This window comes from Callithrix jacchus, chromosome 4 (genome assembly GCF_049354715.1).
Source record: "Callithrix jacchus isolate 240 chromosome 4, calJac240_pri, whole genome shotgun sequence".
In the NCBI taxonomy this organism is placed as follows: domain Eukaryota; kingdom Metazoa; phylum Chordata; class Mammalia; order Primates; family Cebidae; genus Callithrix; species Callithrix jacchus.
The window spans coordinates 22,037,543-22,050,231 of record NC_133505.1 but is presented as its reverse complement, the minus strand read 5'-3'; the positions used below and the strand labels follow the sequence as shown (position 1 = coordinate 22,050,231).

Genomic DNA, 12,689 nt, shown 5'->3' with positions numbered 1-12,689 from the left:
GAACCAACAATCAACAGAATGGGAAAAAATGTTTGAAAGCTACCCATCTGACAAAGGGCTAATATCCAGAATCTACAAAGAACTAAAACAGATTTACAAGAAAAAAACAAACAACCCCATCAAAAAGTGGGCAAAGGATATGAACAGACACTTTTCAAAAGAAGACATTTATGTGACCTACACACATGAAAAAATGTTCATCATCACTGGTCATTAGAGAAATGCAAATCAAAACCACATTGAGATACCATCTCATGCCAGTTAGAATGGTGATCATTAAAAAAACTGGAGACAACAGATGCTGGAGAGGATGTGGAGAAATAGGAATGCATTTTATGCTGTTGGTGGGAGTGTAAATTAGTTCAACTATGGCAGAAGACAGTGTGGCAATTCCTCAAGGATCTATAAATAGAAATTCCATTTGACCCAGCAATTCCATTACTGGCTATATACCCAAAGGATTATAAATCATTCTGTTATAAAGACACATGCACATGTATGTTCATCATGGCACTGTTTACCATAGCAAAGACTTGGAACAAACCCAAATGCCCATCAATGATAGACTGGATAAGGAAAATGTGGTATATACACACCATGGAATACTATGCAGCCATAAAAAGGATGAGTTCATGTCCTCTGCAGAAACATTTATGAATCTGGAAACCATCATTCTCAGCAAACTGACACAAGAACAGAAAACCAAATACCACATGTTCTCACTCATAAGTGGGTGTTGAACAATGAGAACACATGGATACAGGGAGGGGAACGTCACACACCAGGGTCTGTTGAAGGAGTTGGGGAACTAGGGGAGGGATAGCAGAGGGTGGGGAGATTGGGGAGGGATAACATTAGGAGAAATACCTAATGTAAGTGCAGGGGGTGGAGGCAGCAAACCACCATGGCATGTGTATACCTATGTGACCGTCCTGCAAGATCTGCACATGTACCCCAGAAATTAAAGTTAAAAAAAATAAATACAATAAAAAGAGGTAAAACAAAAAGTGTAACGTTCTGAGGAAAAAAGAAGAGAGAAAAAAAGGCAAGTATATCTATTATACAGATAGGTGGTTTTCACCAAGTTTCTTCTGTAAAACTTCTAATATTCCCTAGTGGTTTACCTGCAGGTAAAACGGCAATTTCAAACAAATAGTGATGAGATTATTTTATTCATATACATTACTCAAATTTGAAAGTTTCTGATAATCACAGAATTTCCATTATATAAGTTGCATGGCATTGTCAATTTTAGAAAATCACAGAAAGTATGGTCAAAAGTGATTAATTGATAATGGCATATTAGCTCCTATAAACTCAGCAATTTCCCAAATAATAAACAATATCCTTGGGACAGAATCTTAAAAAGCAACCGCTTGAAGACACCGGGAACAAATAAAAGCAGGCAGTTTCTAGAGGAGCACTAAAAGCTAAACCAAGGAAGAGAAGAGTGAGTCTCACATTCTTAAGGCTTTTAGCTTGAGGGCAAGTCCTGGTTGTTATCCTATGAGGTTGTCAAAACATGGATGAAAACCCATCATCCTACTGGCTTAAAGAACCATAGGACAGAAGTCCAGGACCACATATTAGCAGTCAAGGATTTTAAAACAGCTATTACAATTATGCTCAAGGGTAGGGGAAAATATACTTAAAATGAATGAAAATATTGGCAATTGCACCAGAGAATTATAAACTATGAAAAAGTGAAATAAATGGAAATTATGTAAGTAAAAAATACAATATCTAAAATTTAAAAATGACCGTATGTACTTGACAGCATGCTGGACTCAACAGAAGCATTAGTGACCTTGAAATTATTCAAGCTGTAGGATAAAGAGAATATAATTTAAACAGAAATGAATTTAAAACACCCATGTGAAACCATAGAAAATATCAAAGTGTCTAATATATGAGTAATTTGAGTCCCAGAAGAAAAGAAGAGGGAGAATTGGCAAAAAAAAAAAAAAAAAAAAGGAAGTACTTGAAGTAAGCTCAATATAAAAAGAAAATATCTAAATCAGCCAGAGAAAAATGACGTTCTATATACAATAGGACAACATTCTGAATATCACTGATTTCTCATCAGAAACTCTGGAGACCAGAAGGAAATGGAATAACTTCTTTAAACTGCTGAAAGAAAAACACAAGCTTTCAATTCCAAATTCTATATTCAGTGAAAACGTCCTTAAAAATGAAGGCAAACAAACAAACAAAAAACATTTTCAAATAAAAAACAAGAGAATTTGTCAACAGTACGCATGCACTAAAATGCTACTGAAGGTCTTTTGACTGAAAGAAAATAATGCTAGATGTAAATTTATATTTTCAGGAAAAAAGTGGTAGAGATGGTAAATACCTGAGTAAATATAAAATAAGCTTTTTCTTTCTTTTACACTACATAGGTCTGTTTAAAGCAATAATTATACAAAATTCTTGTGGGGGCACATACTGTCTACAGATGTGATACGTATACCAGCTGTAGCATAGAATATGGGAAGTATTGTTATCCCCATAGTGTCCAATGAATAATATGCAAGACAGTAAAGCTAGAAAGCTGACTGATAAATAAAATTTTTTATAAAATTAAAAGAATCTAAAATAAGGCAAGAATAGAGAAACTAGAGACCAAGAATTTAAAAGGACAGATGGTGAGTAAATAATAAAATGATTGGCCTAATTCCAATACCAACAGTGCACTAAATATCAATGAACAAAACACTCCAATTAAACTGCATAGATGATCATAGTGGATAATAAGCAATACTTAAATATGTACTGTATACAAAAGTGCTTAATTATAAAGCTATAGACAGATCAAAAGGAAATGGATAGAAAAAGATATATTGTGCAAATAGTAATAATAAGTAGAGTGGAGTGGAACTCATATCAGATAAAACAGACCTCAAGGCAAAGAGCATTATCAGAGATAAAGACATTTGAAAATGATTGAAGAGTTTGTTTTTCAGGAAGTGATAACAGTCTCAAATGTGTTTAAGTCTAATAATGAGTTTCAAAATATTTTAATTAAAAATTGATAGAATTGAAGTAAATTCCATGAAAACGTGAGACCGCAACATGCCTCTCTTAGCAATTGATAAAACAACTACACAAACCAATAACGTCATTGTTGTGGTTTGAATATTTGTCCCCTCCAAAATTCATGTTGAAATTTAATTCCTAATGTGATGATTTTGTGAAGTGGAGCTCAGTGGGAGGTGTTTGGATTATGGGGGCAGATCCCTCACAGATTGCTTGGTGTTGCTTTCCAGGTAGTGGGTTATTGTCTTGGGAGACTGGGTTAGTTCTTGTGGGAGTGGATTAGTTTCCTCAAGAGTGAAAGTTGTAGAGCCAGGACACCCCTCAGATTTTTTCTTCTTTGAATGTGTTTACTCCTCATCTGCTATGTTGTGATGCAGCGCAAAAGCCCTCACTAGAAGCTGGGGCGATGACCTTGAACTTCCCGGCTTGCAGAACTGTGAACTAAAAAAACCATTAAAAAATACATAAATAAAACAAAAAGCCAAATTACCCAGTCTCAGGTATTCTCACACAAAATGAATTAAACCAAACAATATCAGAACAATGCTATCAACCACCTTGACCTGATGGGCGTTTATAGAATGTTATATCCAACAAATGCAGAATGCATTTTCTCAGCTGTCAATGGTATTTAGCGGACTTTAAAATTTCCCATGAGGCTCTAATAATCAAACCGGTGTGATATTTGCGAAAGGATGGACAAATAGATCAACAACACAGAATTGAGCCCAGAAAGAGACCCTTACATTTGGATGAAGTTTATGCAGGAGTTGTCTGTACTTTTCTTTCAATTTTTCTGATTCTGAAATTATTTAAAAATAAAAAGACTTAAGGGAATGTAAAAATGTTACATGATTTTAACAATAACATCCTGGAGTAGATACTAATTGAATGAGTAAAAGAAATCCATAAAACAGCTATGCTAAAAACAATAGTGTTTATTGCTCTGAAATGTAAAATTTCCCAAAGATTCATCTGTAGGCCTTTCTTCCATTTACAGAATAACTTACATATTACAGCTAAGAATGTGTATTTAAATGTGTAATGAAGACTCGTGTTAAAATTTAAAAGCATATGCATTTAAAAAATGAAGCCCCAACAAACCACTTGGGAAAAGAAAACATTCTTAAATAAAAATGAAAGCAAATCTCTAATTACACAGTGCAGCAGATGCTGTTGGTGCTGATCTGTAGCCCCCCTGCCCTTGTCTAAGTTCACTTGCAGCTGAGATGAGCAGCCTCCATGAGTAGTGATAACTTCCTGCCTCAAACCACCATGGCTTTATATTTCTTTGCTTTAAGGATTTCTTCAGTGTGCTTTGCTCACAGGCATGGCTGCCTAGAGTTACTGAGGATTTAACACCCTCAGGAATGTTTACGGACACATATTCCAGCTTCCCCTTTCCTCAATGGGACATTTCCAGGACATGCAATCAACTTTTTTTCAGAGATGGAGCTCCCGTTGCTCATAGCAGTAAACGACTTATTAATTCACTCTTTACTAGCTTTTCTCCTGCCCAAATCACTCTCACTACTTCCTCTTTTATGCTTCCTAGAATCACATTCTAGATAACTTTCTATACTCAAGTGCTTGTTCAGGGTCCACTTTCTGGGAACCCCAAACTACAACACAAATTATCTTAAAATAGTGTGATGAAGATCACTACCTCTCAAAAGTAACAGACTGTGACTAACAGGAATTGGTATCTGATGTAAATTTGTTGTAGAATAAATTTCTATTATTGAAAAAGAAAAAAGTAAGAATTATACAGTTGATTTAAAAGCTTAATAACAAACATAGAAATAATATACAACTTATGCAAATTATACGATATTATGCATGTATTATACAAATAAACCCCACCACAAAATAAATTTGTTAGAAAGCAAATACAAAATCAAATTACAAAATCAAAGAATATGCTTTTTGGAGAAAAGTTTATAAGCAACAAATGTCTGAAAATTCTGATAAACAACAACAAAAAATGAGAGAAGAGAAGGAAGCAAAATAAGAAAGCAATTTTTACATCAGATATTAAATAAATCAAATAATTTAAAGAGAATGGTGTGTAGAGGTCTATTAACATAAGACTATTAACATAAGTGTTAATTTGGTGGCAAATTATTTCCTTTTAAAGGAAAAATGAATTATCATAATTAACTCAGGAAATGAATAACTGAATATTGCTATGAAAGAAATCAAAAATTTTTTGAAGAATAAATGCTCTATGACTTGACTATTCTGACATAATTTTTTTTCAACTGTTTAAATTATAACTCTTCCTAAACACATACAAGCTAATCATAGATGGAAAACTTTCCGATTCTTTTCATAAAAGTAGAATACATTTGATATCAAAACTTGAAAAAGATAAATCAAAGAGGAGAAAAAACGTTGAACAATTTTTCTTCTGAATATGCTTAGGATAATGAAAAATATCTACAATTAAAAGGCAATAGTTTACTAGGCAGTAAAGAGCTAGAGGCATTGCCTTTATAATTTAGAACAAAACATGGATGTATGCTACTGCCACTATCAATTTATGTTGTCCTGAAAGCTCCAGCTATTAAAAAATAGGACCAAAAACAAGGATAGAAGACGTAACATGTTTGTTACTAGGAGAAAAAAAAACCCTTATTATTGTTTGCCAATGGTAGTTTATCTAGAAATTGCAAGAGACCAACTGAAAAACTGTCCAAACTAATAATGTTAGTTAGTTAATTAGATTAATGGTTCTTATAACAAGGAGAGCCTGAATATGATAGATTAAATAAGGTAGAAATCTATTTTCATCTGTCACACTAGTATCAGTCATTCAAGAATGATAGAACTGCTCTGCTCCATGTGGTGATTCAGAGACCCAGGTTTTTTCTATCTTCCTGACAATAATCCCCTAGGATGAAAATTGGCAAATGTTCTCTGTAATGAGCCCTATAGGCTTTGAGATTCATATAGTCTCTGTCACATTTTTTTTTTCTCCCTCTCTCATCTCCTTCCTTCTTTCTCTCCCTTCCTTTTGTATTTATCTTTTTACAACCTTCTATAAAGGTAAAACTATTCTTAGCTCATGGGCCACACAGAAGTCAAGCTACAGGTCAGATCTGATCCACAGGACATAGTTTGCTAATATCTGCTCTAGAATGTTGCTTAATTTTTTGTGCTTAAAAACGATTCATCTAGGGCTGGGTGTGGTGGCTCACGCCTGTAATCTCAGCACTTTGGGGTGCTGAGGTGGGCAAATCATGAGGGTAGGAGATCGAGACCATCCTGGTCATGGTGAAACCCCGTCTCTATTAAAATGCAAAAAATTAGCTGGGCGTGGTGGCGTGCGCCTGTAGTCCCAACTACTCAGGTGGCTGAGGCAGGGGAATCGCTTGAACCCAGGAGATAGAGGTTGCAGTGAGCCGATATTGTGCCACCGCACTCCAGCTTGGTGACAGAGCAAGACTGTCCCAAAAAACAGAAAAAACAAAACAAAACAAAACCCGATTCATGTCAAGCTTGTGTTCCAGGAAAAAAACACAAATGTTTTTAGTGATAACTTGGACGTTGCAAATATCACTTCTACCTACATTCCTGGCCAGACATTTCACCTGCCGAGTTTCAAGGGGGTTTGGGAAATCTGGGTAGCCATGTGACCAAGAAAAGCAGAAAAACACACTTGGATGGGACAAGTATAAGTTACTGGTTAAAATAATTTTTAAAAAATTAATACTTTCCTGAAGTATCAGTAATTTCCAGTTAGAAAATATAATGGAAAATGGGTCTTTTACAAATTGTCAATAGTAAACTGTAAAAGAGCATACCTAGAGCATTTTGAACCGGAAGTGTTCAGGATCTCCCTGAATAAATTTAGGAACATATAATAAATAAAGTAAAAGTTGACAAATTAAAAGAAAGACAAATGAAATTGCTAGCTGGAGAGCTGAATATTTAAGGTATGTATGTCAAATTTCTTAAATTAATTGATAGGTTTAATAGAATTCTAATTAAAATTTTGGCTGGGTACAGTGGCTCACACCTGTAATCCCAGCATTTTGGGAGGCCGAAGCAGGCAGGTCACTTGAGCCCAGGAGTTTGAGACCAGCCTGGGCAACATGGCGAAACCCAGTCTCTACTAAAAATACAAAAATTAGCAGGGTGTGGTAGTGCATGCACCTGTTGTCCCAGCTACTTGGGAGGCTGAGGTGGGAGGATTGCTTGAGGCCAGGAGGTCGAGGCTACAGTAAGCTGTGATTGCACCATTGCACTCCAGGCTGGGTGATGAAGTGAGACCCTGTCTCAAACAACAACAAGTAACAACAAAATTAATGTGAGAATTTGAGAAGATGATTCTGAAATGTATGTAGAAAATTAAAAGGGAGCAAATTCTCAGAAAAAAATATTTAAAAATAAATGAAATGAGTGGGAACTTGATCTGTCAGATATTTAATTGTAGGTGTCTTCAGTCAAAAGGAGGCTTAGGAGACATATATAAAGTTGGAACAGGGAAAACTCATTGCCTCTTGTAACAATTTTTACGTCACATGTTGGGAAGCAGGCAGTCTTTCACTTTCAAGCACTTTCTGTGTGACCTTAGGCAAGTTATTTAATCAATCAGATTGTGAATTTTTATGGCAAAATGAACCGAATACCACATATTTTATAGGTGTTTATTTAGGGTTACAATTTGTTCTGTGCCACTTTACCATCGTTATCTTAGGAGGGAAAAACTTCATCTAACTAAAATGGCATCAAACCCAATGTTCCTAGTGTAGTAAGCCACCTGGGATCTCGATACATGCCTGTGGTTACTGCTGCTGATGACGATAAAGAAGGGGTGGAAGAAGGGGCAGGGGGGAAGGAGGAAGTACGGGAAGAGGAAAAGAAGGAGAAAAGAATTGATATGCTACAGAATTTTACACAGCAGTTCACCTAAGCAGCACTCGCCAGTGTTGGGAAAGAAAGCTGTTCTGAATTTTAGTTCTCTTCCTGGTCATATAATATCAGGAATGTTACTTAATTTCTCTGTGCCTTTATTTTTTCACGGGTTAAATTTAGATAGTAATGCTTACCTTGCCTGGCTGTGATAATAACAGTAACAAACAATGTATAGATCGGTTGTTGTGTCCCCAGCACAAAGTACTTACAATACATTAAATCATTGAATTCACACACATCTTAAGAGGTAGGTACCACCATCATCATCGTCATCATGGATGTTGTTTGCATTTTGACAGAGGAGGAAGCAAAGGTAAAGAGATTTCCTGGCCGGGCGCGGTGGCTCAAGCTTGTAATCCCAGCACTTTGGGAGGCCGAGGCGGGTGGATCACGAGGTCAAGAGATTGAGACCATCCTGGTCAACATGGTGAAACCCCGTCTGTACTAAAAAAAATACAAAAAATTAGCTGGGCATGGTGGCACGTGCCTGTAATCCCAGCTACTTGGGAGGCTGAGGCAGGAGAATTGCCTGAACCCAGGAGGCGGAGGTTGTGGTGAGTGGAGATCGCGCCATTGCACTCCAGCCTGGGTAACAAGAGCGAAACTCCGTCTCAAAAAAAAAAAAAAGAGATTTCCACAACTTGCCAAAAGTCGTGCAGTTATTGGGAGTTGGCATCAGGCCCAGAACTGGGGGAGCTCCTTGCCATGAGGGTACCATCTGCATAAATGCCCAGCAATGGGTACTTACCCAGTACAGGTAATAAATAATAACAACTGTTTATCTGAGTACTCACCTTACAGGGCCAGTCAATGGAAGCTGCACATTGCAATCTAGCTGGTCTGTCTTGTGAAATCTTTATTTAAACAAAGGAGAATTTAAAGGCTCAGTGAGTCCTTGAGGACAGGAACTATGTCTTGTTTGCAAAGCTCTTGGGACAGTGCTTGGCTTGTGGTAAACTTTGAATAAGTGGGGTGATCAAGTTGGTGGTTCACAATGGTCACCGAAAGGTCTAGACAAGTACCTGGCTCTTTGTCAGGCACTAAATACGTATTTATTGATCGAATGAATACTTCAACGTATTTATCAATTTCAAATGTTTTTGATATTTCTAGTTTTTTTTTTCCTACAGTTATGACTTTTTTTTTAAATTGTACTTTGGGCTCTGGGTTACATGTGCACATCCTGCATCCTGGGGAGGCGGGGTGGTTTGCTGTCTCCATCTCCCTTCCCGTCACCTATATCAGGCATTTCTCCCAGTGTCGTCCTTCCCTATCCTGTCAACCCCACCACTGTCCCTCCTCTACCCTTCCCTCCACCCCCCCAACCTAGCCCAGTGAGTGTTGTTCTTTTCCCTGTGCCCAAGGGTTCTCATTGTTCATCATCCACCTATGAGTGAAAGCATATGGTGTTTGGTTTTTTGTTCTTGTGTCAGTTTGCTGAGAATGATGGTTTCTAGATTCATCTATGTCTCTACAAAGGACACAAACATGTCATTTTTTATGGTTGCGTAGTATTCCATGGTGTATATGTGCCACATTTTCTTTGTCCTGTCTATCATTGATGGGCATTTGGGTACAGGGCTGAGGCGGGGCAAGATATGCCATTGTAAAATGTCTTACAGCCTTAAATCAATGTTTCTTACTTAAATTTTGTTTAAAGCTAGTGAATTTGTAAGGGTATGGTAACAGACTGCAATAAAGGAGGTGAAACCTTATTTCACTTCAGGTCAACAAACATTGCTGTTGAGGCATACAATTGATAACCGTTTAGAATTCTGGTTGCTGTGTTTTATTACAGGTATGCATTATAACCAGTTTCACCCAGTGGCATAAATTTGAGCAAAAGTGATGAATTTCAAAGAAAACATGTATTTTACTTGTAGTATTTTCAATTTGACTGTTTTCATTTGTGAATCAAAAAACATTTGAGCTGAGACCATGAGTATAGTGGTACTGTTTTTGATAAGAGTGTTGTGGGCTTACTAATGTTCATTATTTTCAACTTTCTCTATAAATTTTGACTAGAAACCTCTTTATGAGTACACAGTTTATGAGTTCCACAAAATAGAAATGTCTCAGAAAAACATTATTTTATTGGGGTAGACTAAATGATTTGCTGGGCAAAAGCAAAACCACTGAAGACAATAGATAAGTTGAAAATTTGTGCTTTATTACAGAGTTTTGTTTGAGGGCGTCCATATTTCAGAAAATTGGGACTGGTTTCCAGAACTTTGCTGTGCCATTTTAGATTCCCTTTCTTTAGCTCCAGTCTAATTTACTAATCACTGGGAAATGGGGTGCCCCTGAAAGAGAGCAGTTACCCTACTTTATCAACTCTTGGGGAGATGAATCCTTAAAAGTGAGAGAAATATTAGTTGGGGGGTGGAGAGAGAGACGGAGGAGAGAGAGATGGGGAGAGAGCCAGCAGAAGCTGGAAAAATAATGCTTTCCTTTCTATTTTAGCTTCCAAGATCACCCCCATATAGCTGTTCGAGACCTCGATTTATTGAACCTGATGGAGATGAGTGAAGGAATGGTGAGACTGATGATGATTATGATGTGCAGCTTCGCCGAGGTCATGGGCTTGGTTAATTCCCTTCCAAAGGGACGGAAGGAGAGAAGGAGAGCAAGAAGGGTGAGTACAGTCAATTCAGCCCCTCACTTTCAAGCTAAGTGGGAACTGTTGATAATGAATGTCCCTGCTTCCATCAAGGGCATTTCTTCCATTTAACGAGCACGCAGGAAGCAGACATTGCTCAAGTACAGGGTTCAGTTTGCAGTAAGCCACAAATCACATTTCATTTATCAGGCCCTACAGATGACAGGATATCATCGAATCCCTGGAGAGCCATATTCATTAAAAAGAAATCTTAAGTAATTACAACAATTAATTGACTTGAAACAGTTTCTGGTGGATAAGGTTTACATAATTCATTTGCCAGACAAAACAAGCCTGATCGAATCTGGGAACATGCTATTTAGAAATGCCCCTCTATCTGACAAGGTACCTTCATGGAAAGGTGTTTATCATCGGGATCCATTTTTTTTTTCTTAAAAGGAAAGAATAATTTAAAAACAAGAAATGGGAACCTGAAAATGTCTAACAGACTTTTTTGTGAGCCCATAAAATGGTGCTATAGTGCCTCTTTACTTACCGTTGTGACTCAAAGTGATGAATGAAAATGACAATGGGTTGTATTAGTGGAGGCCTCTCTGAGTTTATGGTTTTCCGGATGGAGTTTGAGTTGGATCCAAGACAAAGATCCTCCAACCATTTAGGACAATATCCAAGGCCCAGTCTAAGAAATCCATTATCACCAAAATAAGATGCACAAAGAACTACACTTGTCAAATTAATATTTTGCCAACATTTTCAGCCGTCAGTTGTAAATATTTTAGCTTCCATATTTTAAAAGACGGAGCCTATGATTAAGTTTAGAAAGGAATATCACTGGAGAGCCATAACAAATAACCTTTTATGTACTGCAAAATAGAATTTTCTGACCATTCAGTGGCACATACAACATAATATAACCACATTATTAGCCTTCTGCTATATCAACGTTTCGTTTGGAGAAATGATTTAGAGAAGTTCACATAATGAAACACCATCCTCTAATACTGCTCTGAGGTACCTTATTGGGGTCATAGGAGAATAAATGATGGTAACTCTGAGGAAAGCAAGCAAGAAAAGCCTATACTATAGAATTTTCAAGATTGCTATATCTTATTTCACGACCCCAGTAGGTTTACAAAGACATCTGGCTTTTAGGACTCATAGTCTCATATTAAGGGCTAAAAGTTGGATGGGCATTACATCCAAGAGTGATGGTTTCTTAGGTTTGGTTCTCTCAAATCAAGCCACATATTGGCTAAGAAACTTGCTAAACAGGAACGCAGGACCCAGGGAAGACACATGGAAAAAGAATCATTACGGTAGGGCTTGAGCCTCTGCTGTTTTGACAGGCATTCTAAAACAAGATGACCATCAGTGAGATTCAGAATCATTGGAAAACCTATGGAAACCATCATTCTCAGCAAACTAACACAGGTTAGTTTGAAAACCAAACACTGCATGAAAGCCAACACCACATGTTCTCACTCATAAGTGGGAGTTGAACAATGAGAACACATGGACACAGGGAGAGGCACATCATATGTCGGGACCTGTTGAGGGTTGTGGGGCTAGGGGAGGGAGAAACACCTAATGTAGATGATGGGGTGATGGACACAGCCAACCACCATAGCACGTGTATACCTATGTAGGAAACCTGCATGTTTGCACATGTACCCCAGAACTTAAAGTGTAATAAAGAACTATTTAAAAAAGGATGAAATAGCATATATATATATATATATATATATATATATATATGAAAAACCTGTAGAATACATTTCATTTTTTTGGTCCTTTTTGAGATTATTCTATATTCCGCCTCCAGATTTCCTTTAGCTGTGCCACTTGTTGAAATGTTGCACATTTCTGGACCCTAAACTTACAGAAAGAAGTTGCAATAGTGTGGGTTCTATGCATCCGACAAGCCTTATTGAGCCCCCAGAACTGGAGCTATTAAAATGAATAATGTTCCTAAAAATTTGTTCCATATTGTCTTGAATTTCTTTATGGATAGATAGATTTTTATTTGTTATTCTGTTTTTTCATATTGATAATTGCCATGTGGCTTAAAAAAAATAACTCCCATCTCTTCACTAAGATTTTCTAATTTGTT

The 12,689-nt window shown here is 37.0% G+C and overlaps 1 long non-coding RNA gene across 1 annotated transcript in view; it reads left to right on the top strand.

Annotated features, from left to right (window-relative positions):
- Positions 1 to 12,283, top strand: part of LOC118152787 (uncharacterized) — a 51,250-nt gene extending 38,967 nt beyond the window's left edge. The window contains exon 4 of the long non-coding RNA XR_004741622.3: positions 10,423 to 12,283. This is a non-coding gene — a long non-coding RNA (uncharacterized LOC118152787). The remainder of the gene's footprint in view (positions 1 to 10,422) is intronic.
- Positions 12,284 to 12,689: the final 406 nt, after the last annotated feature.